This window comes from Eptesicus fuscus, chromosome 18, assembly GCF_027574615.1.
Source record: "Eptesicus fuscus isolate TK198812 chromosome 18, DD_ASM_mEF_20220401, whole genome shotgun sequence".
NCBI lineage: Eukaryota > Metazoa > Chordata > Mammalia > Chiroptera > Vespertilionidae > Eptesicus > Eptesicus fuscus.
This window is the reverse complement of record NC_072490.1, coordinates 30617167-30631767: the sequence shown is the minus strand read 5'-3', so window position 1 is coordinate 30631767 and position 14601 is coordinate 30617167.

Sequence of the window (14601 nt, the reverse complement as noted above, 5' to 3'; positions counted from 1 at the left end):
GGACAGAAGAAACACCTGCTCTCACAGAGCTGACCTTCTAGTGGGCAGACAGACCACAAACAACCTAAGAACAAGAAAAGAGCAGGAGCTCTGGCTGGTTTGGCTCAGTGGATAGAGCATCGGCCTGTGGACAGGGGTCCCAGGTTCGATTCCGGTCAAGGGCACATGCCTGAGTTGCCGGCTCGATCCCCAGTGGGGGGCGTGCAGGAGGCAGCTGATCGGTGGTTCTCTCTCATCATTGATGTTTCTATCTCTCTCTATCCCTCTCCCTTCCTCTCTAAAATCAATAAAAATATTTTTATTTTTTTAAAGAAAAGAGCAGGTAAGGAAAGGTGCTATGAAGAAGTGGTGAGAGAGAGAGAGTGACTGGAGTGGGGTAGAGGGCTGTTTTAGCTAGGGTGATTTTTATGGCCCAGCATATAGTCTATCTTGGTTCTATGTATGCTTGAAATAAAATGGTGTATTCTTCATACACAAGAATAAACTCAAAATGGATATAAAAGACTTAAATGTAAGTCACAAAACCATAAAAATCCTAGAAGAAAACATAGGCAGTAAAATATCAGACATCTCACGTAGCAGTATTTTCACCGATACATTGCCTAGGGCAAGGGAAACAAACAAATGGGACTACATCAAACTATAAAGCTTCTGCACAGCAAAAGAAACCATCAACAAAATGAAAAGGGAACCCACTGTATGGGAAAACATATTCGCCAATGATACATCTGATAAGGAGTTAATTTCCAAAAAATGTAAAGACCTCATACAACTCAACACCAGGAAGACAAACAATGCAATTTAAAAATGGGCAAAGGACCTGAATAAACACTTCTCCAAAGAGGTCATACTGATTGCTGGCCAATAGACATATGAAAAAATGCTCAACATCACTAATCATCAGAGAGATGCAAATCAAAACTACAATAAGGCTCTAGCCAGTTTTGCTCCGTGGATAGAGCGTCAGCCTGCAGATGGGAGGGTTGGGGTTCGATTCAGGTCAAGGGCATGTACCTCGGTTGCAGGCTCCTCCCCGGAGCGGACCATGGTCAGGGCTCATGCAGGAGGCAACCAACCGATGTGTCTCTCTCTCACATCGATATTTCTCTCTGTCTTTCCCTCTCTCTCCCACTCTCTCTAAAAATCAATGGGAAAATATCCTTGAGTGAGGATTAAAAAAATAAAAATAAATAAATAAATAAAACAATGAAGTGTCACTTCACACATGCCAGAATGGGTATGTCAATAAACCAACAAACAACAAGTGCTGGTACAGATGTGGGAAAAAAGCGAACCCTAGTGTATTGTTGGTGGGAATGCAGACGGGTGCAGACACTGTGGAGAACAGTATGGAGGTTCCTCAAAAAATTAAAAATGGAGCTCCCATTTGACCCAGCAATCCTACTTCTGGGAATATATCCTAAGAATCCCAAAACACCCCTATGTTCATAGCAGCATTATTACAATAGCTAAGATCTGGAAACAACCCAAGTGCTCATCAGTAGATGAGCGGATAAAAATGCTGTGGTACCTTTCACAATGGAATACTATGCAGCTGTAAAAAAAGAAGGATCTCTTACCCTTTGAAACAGCATGGATGGACCTGAAGACTATTATGCTAAGTGAAGTAAGCCAGTTAGAGAAAGACAAATATCACATAATTTCACTTACATGTCAATCTAATGAACAAAATAAACTGACAAAATAGGGCCAGAGGTATGGATGCATGGAACAGAATAACAGATCTCAGTGGGGGTGGGGGTGGGGAGGGACTAGGAAGAGATTACCTAAGAACACATATGCATATATGCATAACCCATGGACACAGACAATACTATGGGGAAGCCCTGGGGTGGGGTGGGGGTTGGGTGGAGGGAGGCAAAGGGGAGAAAATGGGAGACAACTGTAATACTGTCAACAATCAAGAAAAAATTTAAAAAATGGTGTATTCTGTACTTGTTGGGTATAATATTTTATGTGTCATTTAGATCAAGAAGATTGATAGTATTTTTCAGAATTTCCACATCGTTACACATTTTTTTTGTCTAGCTATTCTACAAGTTACTAAGAACAGGGTTTGATTTGTCTGTTTCTTCTTTGAGTTCTGTCAAATATTGCTTCGTGTGTTTTAAAGCAGAAATTGGGCTCATACACATTTATAACATGTTTCCCTTCTAAATTCACCATTTTATTATTATAAAATGTCACTGCTTATCTCGGAAGGGTCTCCTTGTCTTGAAGTCTATTTTGCCGGATCTGAATATAATCACTCCAGCTTTCTGGTGCTTACTGTGTGTGTGACAATATCTCTTTCCAACCTGTTATTTTCAACTCATCTGTGTTCTTATAGTCAAGTGTCTCGTATGCATAAAGTTGGGTATTTTTAAAAACTAGTCAGACAATCTGTCTTTAATTGTCATGTTTAGTCCTCTTGGATTTAAGGTAGCAAGTGGCATATTTGGATTTCACTCTGCTGTCTGCTCTTTGTTCCATCTGCTATTTCCTTTTCCTCCTTCTACCATTAAAAAAATCAAGCAAAGGGAGAATCAACAATTCTCCAATCATAATTGGGGGTTTTAACACTTCTTCCTCAATATAGGTAGACTTAGACAATAAAATCAGCAAAGATTTAGAAAATCTGAATGGCACCATCACACTGTGACTTAAATGACACGTATAGGACACTATACCACACATGGCCAACTCTATACTTTTCAAGTGTGCATGGTGCCCCATATGCTAAGCCATTTAAGTAAAAGGGTTGAAATTATACAGAGTATATCCTCCAACCACAGCTATATTAAATCAGAGCTCAATAATAAGATAACTAGAAAAACCTGAAATATTTGAAAATTAAAACACTTCTATCTAATCCATGGGTCAAAGAAAAAAAACCCACAAGAAAAATTGGAAAATATTTTTCTAATGATAAAACACAACACATCACATTTTGTGAGATGCAGCTAAAGCAATGCTAAAAGGAAAAGTCTAGTTTTAAATGCTTATGTTAGAAAGAAGAAAAATGTAAAGCCAATGATCGGTGTCTCTACTGCAAGAAATTGGTAAAAAAAAAAAGTGCAAATTGAAACTAAAGAGGAAGGAAAGAAATCATAAAGACAAGTGCAGCAATTAATGAAATAGAACATAGACCAACAATTGTGAAATCAATGAAACCAAAAACTGGTTCTTTGAAAATATCAATAAAAGTCATAAGCTTAGGATCAAGGACAAGGACAAAAAGAAGGAAGACATAAAACATTAATATTAAGAATGAGAGCGGGGAGATCACTGTAGTCTCTACAGACATTAAAACAATAATGAGAATAGAATATGATGAACAACTTTATGCCAAAAAACTTGGACGGACAAAATCTTTCAAAGACCAAAACTACCACAACTGGCCCAAGAAGGAACAGAAAATTTGGATAGCTCTGTATCATTTCAAAAATTGAATTTGTAATTTAAAACTTCCTACACAGGAAACGCCACAACCTTGGGGGACTGGACAATGCTCTAACCAATGAACCACCTGGCCGGCGTCGTCTCGTAGCTCCTTGCAGCTGTCAGCAACTCTTGGTGTTCCCTAGCCTGGAAATGCAACCCTTCAAGCTTTGCCCCTCTCTGTCTTCACACAGCTTTCCCCCTCCCTGTGTCTCTGATCTTGTCTCCTTTATTTTATGAGGACCCCAGACAATGGATTCAGGACCCACTCTAAATCTCATGATAATCTCATCATGAGATCTTTAACTTAATCATATTTCCAAAGATACTAATTCCAAATAAAGTCACATTCATAGGTTCTGGGGGTTAGGACTTGGGCTTATCGTTTTTGGGGCCATTATTCAACTCACACTTCTATCCTTAGAATCATAAGAAGTGGGTTGAGGGTTTCTGAGACACATACAAGTTTATTTGTAATTAGAAAAAAAAAATCTACTTTCTGACAGCTGCCAGCATCATTGAGACAGCCTTGTTTACATGATGCTACAGCTCCATTTTCAGAGGAAACAAGTCTGTGTTTCCTCTCTCACTGCATGTGTGTGTGGTGGGGGGCGGGGAGGGGGGAATATGGATGGCAATGCTGAGTTCTATGAAGTCCCTCTCTGGGAGGTGACCGGCAGGGAAAGGAATGAACAGGTCACACTTCCTGTCAAGCATCTATAATCTATCTGAGATTGGGAGCTTCTAAAAGAATGGGCTGCCGAAACCGGTTTGGCTCAGTGGATAGAGCGTCGGTCTGCGGACTGGAAGGTCCCAGGTTCGATTCCGGTCAAGGGCATGTACATTGGTTGCGGGCACATCCCCGGTAGGGGGCGTGCAGGAGGCAGCTGGTCGATGTTTCTAGCTCTCTATCCTTCTCCCTTCCTCTCTGTGAAAAATCAATATAAAATATATTTAAAAAAAAAATAAAAGAATGGGCTGGCACCTCTCCCTCCTCCGGGAACCATGCTGCCCCATCCCAAGCCTGGTCCTCCCCTGGGCAGGGGCTCTCATCAACATTATGGGGGGAGGGGTGCAGGGCATGGGCCTGCATCTCCTCCCCCTTCTCACTGTAACACCTCAGGGCAACCTCCTCTTGCCTCGGAGAACAATTGTAAAGCTGTCGGAAACAAGATAGACCATGAAATCTGATCATCTGTGAAGTCCCCTGTCACAAGTCAGAGTCCTGTTTGCTAAGCAACTGCAATGAAAACATTACACATTTTCATCAAGATAAACACTAAAAACCACAATGGCTTTGAGCACCTTCCTATGGGAAAATACCTATCACAACCATGCCTGGAGGCATACCACACAACCCACTAACCGCTCTATTGACACAACACTTGGCCCCTTAGCAATGATGCCTTAGACCTACCCGACCTCTGGAGAGAGCGATTTGGCCACGTCTGCGGAGCAGGATCCTGCAGCCACAGGCGATGGGGGGCGTGCAGGCCAGTGTGCCTCAAACCCCAATGCCGCAGTCACCTGGAGGGCTTGTTAGCCACAGATTGCTGCCCTGGCCCCAGAGTTTCTGATTGGGGAGAATTTGCATTTTTTACAAGTTCCCAGGTGATGTGTGGCAGTGGTCCTGGGACCTCACCGTGCTTTGGAATCTGCCTGTTAAGAGGCTCCATCTGTGACTGAGGGCCTCTCACAACATTCTGTGACATGCTGGTTGCCCCGGGAACAGATCGGGGGTCAGGGACTCGGGGTCTGCAGAGGTGGTCGGTGGTCGCAGGGTGGGACGGTGAATGTGTGCCGAGCCCGTCTGCAGCTCCTTCCCGAGGCCCACGTTTCCTTGTATTTACCTGGGAAGCTTGAAGCAGATGGAGCAACCCATCCCCAGAAGACAACTGAAATCAGCCGTGAGGATTAGGCGTGGCTGTCGTGTGGAGTGTCCAGAGGAGCCAGCCTGGCCCGTGGGGAGGTTTAGACCCAGAGGGCTTCATCAGTGTCTGAGAAGGCCTGCCCCTGTGGGAACCCTGGCAAACCTACACTGTGAACTCGCTACGGTCCAGACCCTGAGTCCGCAGGGTGCACATGTATCTGGGTGCAAGCAGACCTAGAGGGCAGGAAGCCCCAGACGGTAGAGGTGGAGCTTGGGCAGGCAGAAGAAGGGTCTGGCCTTTGATATCCCGGGCCTCTGGGAGCACAGGGCTTCCCTAGGAACCACACAGAGAGGAGGCTGGAAATGGACCCATTGGCTCTGCAGTGCTGCCACCTGGTGGACAAGAACAACACTAGTCGCACTTCCCAGGCGCACGCCCAGCCGGCTGCAGGAGGGAGGGGTGGGAGGCTGAGAACCTCGAATGGGGGTAATACCAGCTGGAGCTACCGCAAGAATAATGCTAAAATACCAACTCTCGGGTACTGAGAACTTTCTGTGTCTGACAGACAGTATTTTAAGCTCTTTGAATGCATCAGCTCATTGAATCCTCACACGCAACACAGAGGTAAATGCTCACACGAGCCCTGTTTTTCAGGTGGGGGAGCTCTGGCACACAGGGTCCTCGCTGTGCCACTCAGGCCTGTGAGACCTGGGGGAGTTATTTAACTTCTGCGAAGCTCAGTTCCCTCACCTGAGGGGCGTTTCGCTCCTCCTCATCAGACTCAAGGAGAAGCGGCGGGAGGAAAACTCTTAGCACGTGTCTTGGCAGCTGTGCGGGCCAGGGGGCGCCATTCGCTCGAATGCTCTGTGCATGGTGCTGTCTGGGCTAGGCCAGCACAGAGGAGCCCTCAGAAAGTGACCTTCAGCTCTTAGCCTAACACAGAGAGGCATCTCTGTCAATAGACCCCTCTCCGCCCTAACCTTTGATACCATGGCCCTCAGAGAAAACGTGTCGCTTCTGAAAAACGCCCTCACGGAGGTGAAGAAGAAGAAGGAAGAACAATGAACATGTTTGCACGTCAGACCATGGAAATCGGGCCCTTATTGGACCCAGGAACCCGCAGTGGCCACACAGCCTAGCTGGGTGACCCCCCCGTGGGTAGAGAACCCCTCACCCCCTCACTCCTGTCCAGCGCAAAACACAGGGCTGTCCTTCCCCTGGCTCTCCCTGCTGATGCTGACTAGGTTGGGGGGCGGTTGGTGACCTTGGCCGAGAAGATTCAGCGGGCTCGGGGAGGAGTGTGGTTAGAGAAAACGGGAATCTCACTGTCTCCAGAGGTCAAAGTGAAGGATGTGTAGAAAGACTGAGGGTACGAGGCACTGCACCTGCGCTGGGAATGGAGACAGCAGTTGGTTCTGCACCCTATCCTTAGGAAACCTGTTGCGCCCTAACTGGTTTGGCTCAGTGGTTAGAGCGTCGGCCTGTGAACTGAAGGGTCCCAGGTTCGATTCCGGTCAAGGGCATGTACCTTGGTTGTGGGCACATCCCCAGTGGGGGGTGTGCAGGAGGCGACTAATCGATGTTTCTCTCTCATTGATGTTTCCAACTTTCTATCCCTCTCCCTTCCTCTCTGTAAAAAATTAATAAAAATATATTTAAATAAAACAAACCTGTTGGGACAAAGCTCTTGAACTTGGCACTGGGAAAAGTGAGCAGGGAATTTGGAGTAGACTCTCCCCCAGCTCAGAGCTCAGCCCATTCCAGCACAAGTTTGTTTCTTTTTTTTTTGTTTGTTTTTTGTATATTTTTATTGATTTCCAAGAGGAAGGGAGAGGGAGAGAGAGATAGAAACATCAATGATGAGAAGGAATCATTGACTGGCTGCCTTCTGCACGCCCCACACTGGGGATTGAGCCTGCAACCCAGGCATGTGCCCTGACCAGGAATTGAACCATGACCGTCTGGTTCATAGGATGATGCCCAATCACTGAGCCACACAGGCCAGGCCAGCATAAGCTTTTTTATGAGGACAGGGTATATTATCCCATCTAATAAAAGAGTAATATGCAAATTGACCATCACTCCAACACACAAGATGGCTTGCCCCATGTGGTCAAAGATGGAAGCCCCCATGTGGACACAAGATGGCCTCCACAAGATGGCCAGCAGGTGAGGGCAGTTGGGAAGGACCAGGCTTGCAGGAGAGGGCAGTTGGGGGGGGACCAGGTCTGCATGGGAGGGCAGTTAGGAGGGACCAGGACTGCAAGGGAGGGCAGTTAGGGGTGACCAGGCCAGTAAGGGAAGGGAGGGCAATTAGGAGGGACCAGGCCTGCAAGGGAGGGCAGTTAGGGGTGACCAGGCCAGCAGGGGAGGGCAGTTGGGAGGGACCAGGCCGGCAGGGGAGAGCAGTTAGGGGGCGATCAGGCTGGCAGGGAAGGGCAGTTGGGGGCGATCAGGCAGGCCGGCAGGGGAGTGGTTAGGGGGTGATCAGGCTTGCAGGAAGAAGCAGGGAGGGGCAATCAGGCAGGCAGGCAGATGAGCAGTTGGGAGCCAGCAGTCCTAAACGGGCAGTCGGACATCCTTCTAGGGGTCCCAGATTGGAGAGGGTGTAGGCTGGGCTGAGGGACACCTCCCTCCCCCATGCACGAATTTCGTGCACCAGGCCTCTAGTCTATATCATAAAAGGCCTTTGGTCATGACACGTCACGACCAACTACTGGACTCACCGGGAGGTGCATTGATGGGTTCTGCGGCAGCCATGGCGGGTGGGACTTCTGAAGAGTTAGGGGCACTGGCATTGTCTGAGGAGCGTCGCAGGCTGCTGGCAGCATCCGCGGAGCGTGCGAGGCTTCACAGGGTGGTGGATGTGGCCCTGATGGCAGGTTAGGACTAGGGGGCCCTACACGTGCACAATTTAATCATGCGCTGGGCCTCTAGTCTATATTATAAAAGGCCTGTGGCCCTAATGCCGTAATGACCAAAAAGCAGCACGGGTGGGTGGGGCCGCGCGATTTCGCACGCTGGGCTTCTAGTGAATAAATAATGTTGGGACAACTGGCTTAACACAAAGCTAAAACCCATTTCACATCCAACTCCAGAATAAATCTCCAATGAATTAATGTTTACATTAATAATACAGCACCTACTATGTTCCAGTGATTGTTTCTAGAGCTTTCAAGAATTCACACATTTAATCTTCACTATAATGGTATGGACTGTGAACAATTCCATTGTATTATTTAATGGCTAGAAAGTCATCTGGGGGATAAAGGTATTATAAAAAAAAATATATATGTGTGTGTATATATATATATATATATATATGGATGAGAAAAGACCTCATTAGCATTTACACCAAAGACAAAAAACATAAAGAATAAAATGAGAGCTTTGAACATTTAAAATAAAAATATATAGTGTAAAAATAAATTATAAGTAAAATTAAGAGAGAAATTACATTGGGAAATTTTGGAATAAATATCCTATCTAATAAAAGGGTAATATGCAAATTAACCATGACTCCATCACAAAGATGGCAGAGCCCATAGCCACAAGATGGCAGCGCCCAGTCCTCTCAGCCCTACCGGAGTCCCCCAGTCCCGGGGGTGGCTGCTGAGAGTGGGCAGCATGAGCGGCCTGGCGGAATGCAAGCGTTCCACCCCGGCCACGGAGGGCCTCTGGCCAGGCCAGGACATGGATGGACCTCTGGGCCACAGAGAGCCTCTGGGCAGTGGGCGCAGAGTGGCCAGGCCCCGCAGAGAGCTACTGGCGCACAGATTCGTGCTCAGGGCTACTAGTAACATATAAGTGGTCAGTAAACTTAATATGTAAGAGCTCATAAATAAGAAAAAGAAAATCCCCAATGGAAATTGAAGAGAGGGCATAAGTAGGCATTCTATAAGGAGTAAAAATGGACAAACCATAAAAGTCCAATCTTACTGGTGGTCAAATAAATGAAAATAAATAGAAGTTGATGCCATTTTCTCCATGTTTCCACTAAGTGAAGATTTAAAAAATGATTATAACACCCAGGGATCATGACAAGTACAGGAAATGTATAGTTCCTATGCTCGTTCACACATCTCTTAACAGCTGGACAGGTGCATTGATGGGTTCTGCGGCAGCCATGGCGGGTGGGACTTCTGGGTCCCACAGTGGGTGGGACTTCTGAAGAGTTAGGGGCACTGGCAGTGTCTGAGGAGCGTCGCAGGCTGCTGGCAGCATCCGCGGAGCGTGCGAGGCTTCACAGGGTGGTGGATGTGGCCCTGATGGCAGGTTAGGACTAGGGGACCCTACACGTGCACAATTTAATAGGACAACATCCCATGTTATGGGCATACCATTACTTATTTAACCTTCCTCAATTATTTTTCACTTAGACCAGTGGTCGGCAAACTCATTAGTCAACAGAGCCAAATATCAACAGGACAACGATTGAAATTTCTTTTGAGAGCCGAAAACCGACTTCTGCACATGGGCCACGAAGTTTCAATCGCACTGTACGTGCGCGCCCACACGTGGTATTTTGTGGAAGAGCCACAGTCAAGGGGCCAAAGAGCCGCATGTGGCTCACGAGCCGCAGTTTGCTGACCACTGACTTAGATAATTTCCAATTGTTTGTCCTATGAATGCAAAGATCAACTTTGTTCATCATTCTTTTTTCTTTGATGATTTCTATGGGAGAGTGGAATTTTTAGGATAGAGAATTTTAAGCCTCTTGATGCCTAATGCCAACTTGCCTGCCGTGTGGGTGGACTGTATTGTTTGATAAGAGGAGCCTGGTGAAAGCAAAGCTCCGAGTAGCCCTGGGTCCCGAGAGAAGAGAGGGCAACAGGCAGAGTGGGGTGTGGCTGCCTTTCAGGGGAAGCGCATTGGGCCATGGGAGTGAAGCAAACAGGGGAGTGGCTGGGGGGCAGGAGCTGTGGCCAGAGATGGGGGTGCAGGGCAGAGCCTTCCAGGCCAGTGATCCAAGGGAGAGTGGTGATGGAGTGAGGCTGAGCCTCCTTGCTGATGCCCAGCCTAGGACCAGCCCTGCAAGGGTGGCAGAGGGGATGCTATATTGGCCTGGATGGGATCCTGGCACCCGCTTACTGGGCTGAGTGCTTGGGCAAGTCACCCAGCTCCTCCCAACCTTAAGTGGGGTGACCCATGCAGAGCACAGCGACTAGTGCTTGCTAAGTGTTCAGTAAGTGGTGGCTGTACTTACTGGTAGGCACTCCCAAAGCATTTAATGGTCTGATTCTGGGATCTTGGCTAACATTTAATTAGAGATTCTCTATGCCAGCCATTTCTTCTGAAAGTACAGATCTAATTCAAACCCAACAATAGTCCAATAGCGCTAAAAGTACAATTATTATCATCAACCCCATTTGACAGATGAGGAAGTTGAGGCATAGAGAGGTTGGGCAACCTGCCTAAGGTCATCAGCCAGCAGCAAAGCTGGGCTAGACCTGGGCACCGCCCCACACAGCCTCTGTGCACCAAAAACGTCAGAAGCTCAGCAATGCCAACCACAAAGGCAAAACAAAAAAACCTGGACTTATTATTTTGGCGGGGGGAGGGGGGTGTTGTTATATGAACATTGTAGTGCCCTGCATCAAGGGCTTGTGGCTGGGCCCTGGGAGGAAGCCCAGTGCAGATGCCCAGGAAAGTGACAGTGAACTAACTAGGTTCAAAACGCTGCTGCTGAGTCACCAGGGGAAGTTGATCTGCATTCAGTTCACTCGGAAGAAGGCAGAAGGCGGGGAAGTGGGAGATGCACCGAAAGATTTTCCTGAAACAAGTGAAAATGGAAAGGGTGGGGCAGCCAGCTGGGACGAGCTCGTGCTCCGCATGGCGGGGGTGGCGGCAGGCCGAGGAGGAGAGAGCTGGGTGCAAGTTCAGGCTCAGTCGCTCCTGGGTTCCCTGGACCTCGGGGCTCCTCTCTATGAAACAAGCGCCATGTCACCCACCACAGGGTCCCTGCCGTGGGGATTACATGAGATGCTGTGTCTAAACAGCACAGTGCCTGGCTTACAGTAAGGGCTCAACAGAAATGTTCGCTGGTCACTAGTATCTGCGGGGCACTCTGTGAATGTGTGACGTGGATGAGCTAATCCAGGGCGTGCAAAGTGTGGTACCAGACCAGCAACATCACATTCCCAAGACGTTGTGATTAAGGACCAATTCTGGGGCCCCACCCCAGGCCGGCTGGTTCAGAAAAGCCTGCATTTATCCAGCTCCTAAGATGACTGTGATGGTTGATAAAGTCTGAGAACTGCCACCTAATTTACAGTGATTCGTATTGTTCTAGAACAAGGTGCAAGTTTTATTCTTACTAGTAGGGTGACCAACTACTGGACTTACTTCTTTTTGGGGGGGCGGGGAGAGGGGAGGAGTTGTTATATGAACATTGTTGTGCCCGGGACTGTGCTGGTGTTAGTGCGGAAGGTCCATGTCCCAGAAAAGCCCTCAGTCCTGAGCAAATGGGAAACCTTGGTCTCCTAGTAACCACTGGAACCACACTTCAGCCCAGCAAGGGATTATGGGATCACAGCAAAGGAAGGCAAACCAGCGGAGGTGAGAGGATCTGAGGGAGGGGCTGGCGGTGGGGGAGGACAGGGGTTGGGGGAGGGTCTCGTGGAGCATGGGCTGGTGGCCAATTGAGAGGCCCAGATGGCAGAGGGACCAGCCCTGGGACCCCGGAGTCCTCAGCAAGGCTCAGGGAGGGTTACTGAGAGTGCGGTTTCTTTGTGGAAACGGAGGCAGGGAGGCCGTGGAACAGACAAAGTGGAAATCACTGAGCACCTGACCCTTGGGAACGATCTGAAGTCTGCACCTGGCCTTGGGGCGCCATGGGCCATGGGGTTGGGAGCGGAGAAGGGCAGCGGGAGCCTGTCTGACTTCGGTGTTAAGGCCTGGAGGCCGTGCTGGTGTCTGGAGTCATTATCCATTCCTTTAATAAACACTGTGAGAACTTTGGGCCGCCAGGCCTTCCATACACCTGGACGGGACGTGAAGGAATGAGGTGTCAGGACAGATTGTGGCCGGTCACGCCAGGCTCTGGGAGCACCAATGAGAAGAGAAGACGCCTGCGGTAGATGCCCACTTACAAAGGCCGGGAAACTGGCGTCCTGCGTAGCCTCAGACACGGGTTCCTCCAGGCAGTTGCTTCTTGTATTAATCCATCATCACCGAGAAGCACAGTATTCAAGGGGCCAGACCCCCACGGACCCTCTCATGGTCTCCGCCCTGGCTGTGCCGCCGAATCACCTGGGGAGCGTTAACAAGTCTTCATCCCCGGGCCCCTACCCAGGCCAATTGTTCCAGATTCTCTGGGGGTGTGGCCTGAGCCTCGAGATTCCCCCCCCCAACCTCCTGAAGTGACCCTAATACTAACACACAGTCCTTTTCGAACCACTGGCGTAGGTGGTTATGAATTCCAGGTGATGGCACTGGACTTGAGGTGGCTTTGCTACCGGCCTCACATCCCTCCTCTGCCTGCGTTCCCTGCTGGGTTCCTTCCCAACCAAGTCTTTCCCAGGCTGACTGTCACAGCATCGGATTTCCTCTCCTCTTCTGTCAATTCTGAGTGGCAGGTGCTGCTAACCACGGCGGGGGAGGCGGTGGGTGAGTCATGCGTGGGTCGCACGCTGAGTCACTCGGGGGAACTGGGAGAAGGGCGGCGGCCCCTCCCTCAGGATGCTGTGGGGGCGTGTGCGGGGATGTGTCAACCAAGTGAAGAACTGGGTCCGCGCTCCTTAGAAGGGGAGATGGATCTCTGCTCCTTTCATTTCCTCTTCCCGCTCTCAGCGGCCGCGAAACTGCCAGAAGGGCCTGAAGTTGGAAAAGGACGGTCCCGGGGTCAGCTCATTTTTTCTCTGGGTAACACACGGTGGGTGGCACCGTGAGGACTGATAAAATGATTGTTTCCCCGGAATACACACAATTCTGCATGTGCTGGGGCCCCTGGGGTTCAGATGCAGGAAGGACCTGGGCCCCTTGGTCCAGACAGCCAGCTGCTGTCTTGCAGGCGAGAACGAACCAGCTGCCATTGGCCTGTGTGTGATGGGGTTTTCACTTTAATTCAGGGGCTCTCAGACCCGAGGGAGCACCGGAATCTCCTGCAGGGCTTATAAATCCTCCTCCATGCAAAATATCTCACTCAGCGGGTCTGAGACGGGGCCAGGGGATTTGTATTTCCTACAAGTTCTCAGCGACGCTGAAGCTGCTGGGCTGGGGACCAGACCTGGAGAACCACTCACCCAGGTATTTCACCTCCGCTCATCCGCTCCGGCGCCGGCGCCACGCCTGGCCAGGAAGCTGGGCGCGAGCCAGGGTGCACGGCTTACACCTCGCTGCCGGGATGCACCCATCAGTTCTTGGATCCCTGTAAACTCAGCCTTCTTTTCTTGGTTTACTTCCCGCATTAGCATGTAATGAGCTACTTGGCACGATGTTCGAGCCTAGAAAGTGCAAGGCCCGGGGCCTGAGAGTGGTTGGCACCGAGCAGCTCACCTCAGTGTGCCCGAAGAACAGGGCCTCCACTGTTTTCAGCTGCGATTGTTGGAGTTCTCTTGTTTTTTACATTGAACACCCTTGTCCACATTTTTTTCTCCTTTAAAAAAAAAAAAAAGAACTATTTAAAAAAATTGATTCCAGAGAGGAAGGGAGAGAGAAAGAGATAGATAGAAACATCAATGATGAGAGACTCATTGATGGGCTGCCTCCTGCACACCCCACACTGGGGATCGAGCCTGTAACCCGGGCATGTGTCCTGATCAGGAATCAAACTGTGACCTCCTGGTTCCTAGGTGGAGGCTCAGCCACTGAACCGTGCCAGTCGGGCAGCCGTCCACATTTTAAGAAAAACGCTAGAGGGTTTGAGAAGCAAACCTGGAGCCCACTTGCCATTGAGTAAAACCTTCCCATAGTTAAGGGGACCACGTGCTGGCTGCGGGACACTTCCGAGCCCGCTGCCTTCGCCAGGCAGAATCTTGCAGCTGCTGCAGACAGAGGAGCAAACTCGAATTGTTGCGATGAATGCCCGTGAGGCTTCTTCTGGTTGCACGTGGTTGAACTGAGCCGCGAAGCACAGGGAGTCCAGGGCTGGATTTCATTCTGATGCGGAGCGGATGTTCTAGGGCCGTGGTCGGCAAACTGCGGCCTGCGAGCCACGTGCGGCTCTTTGGCCCCTTGGGTGTGGCTCTTCCACAAAATACCATGGCCTGGGCGAGTCTATTTTGAAGAAGTGGTGTTAGAAGAAGTTTAAGTTTAAAAAGTTTGGCTCTCAAAAGAAATTTCAATCGTT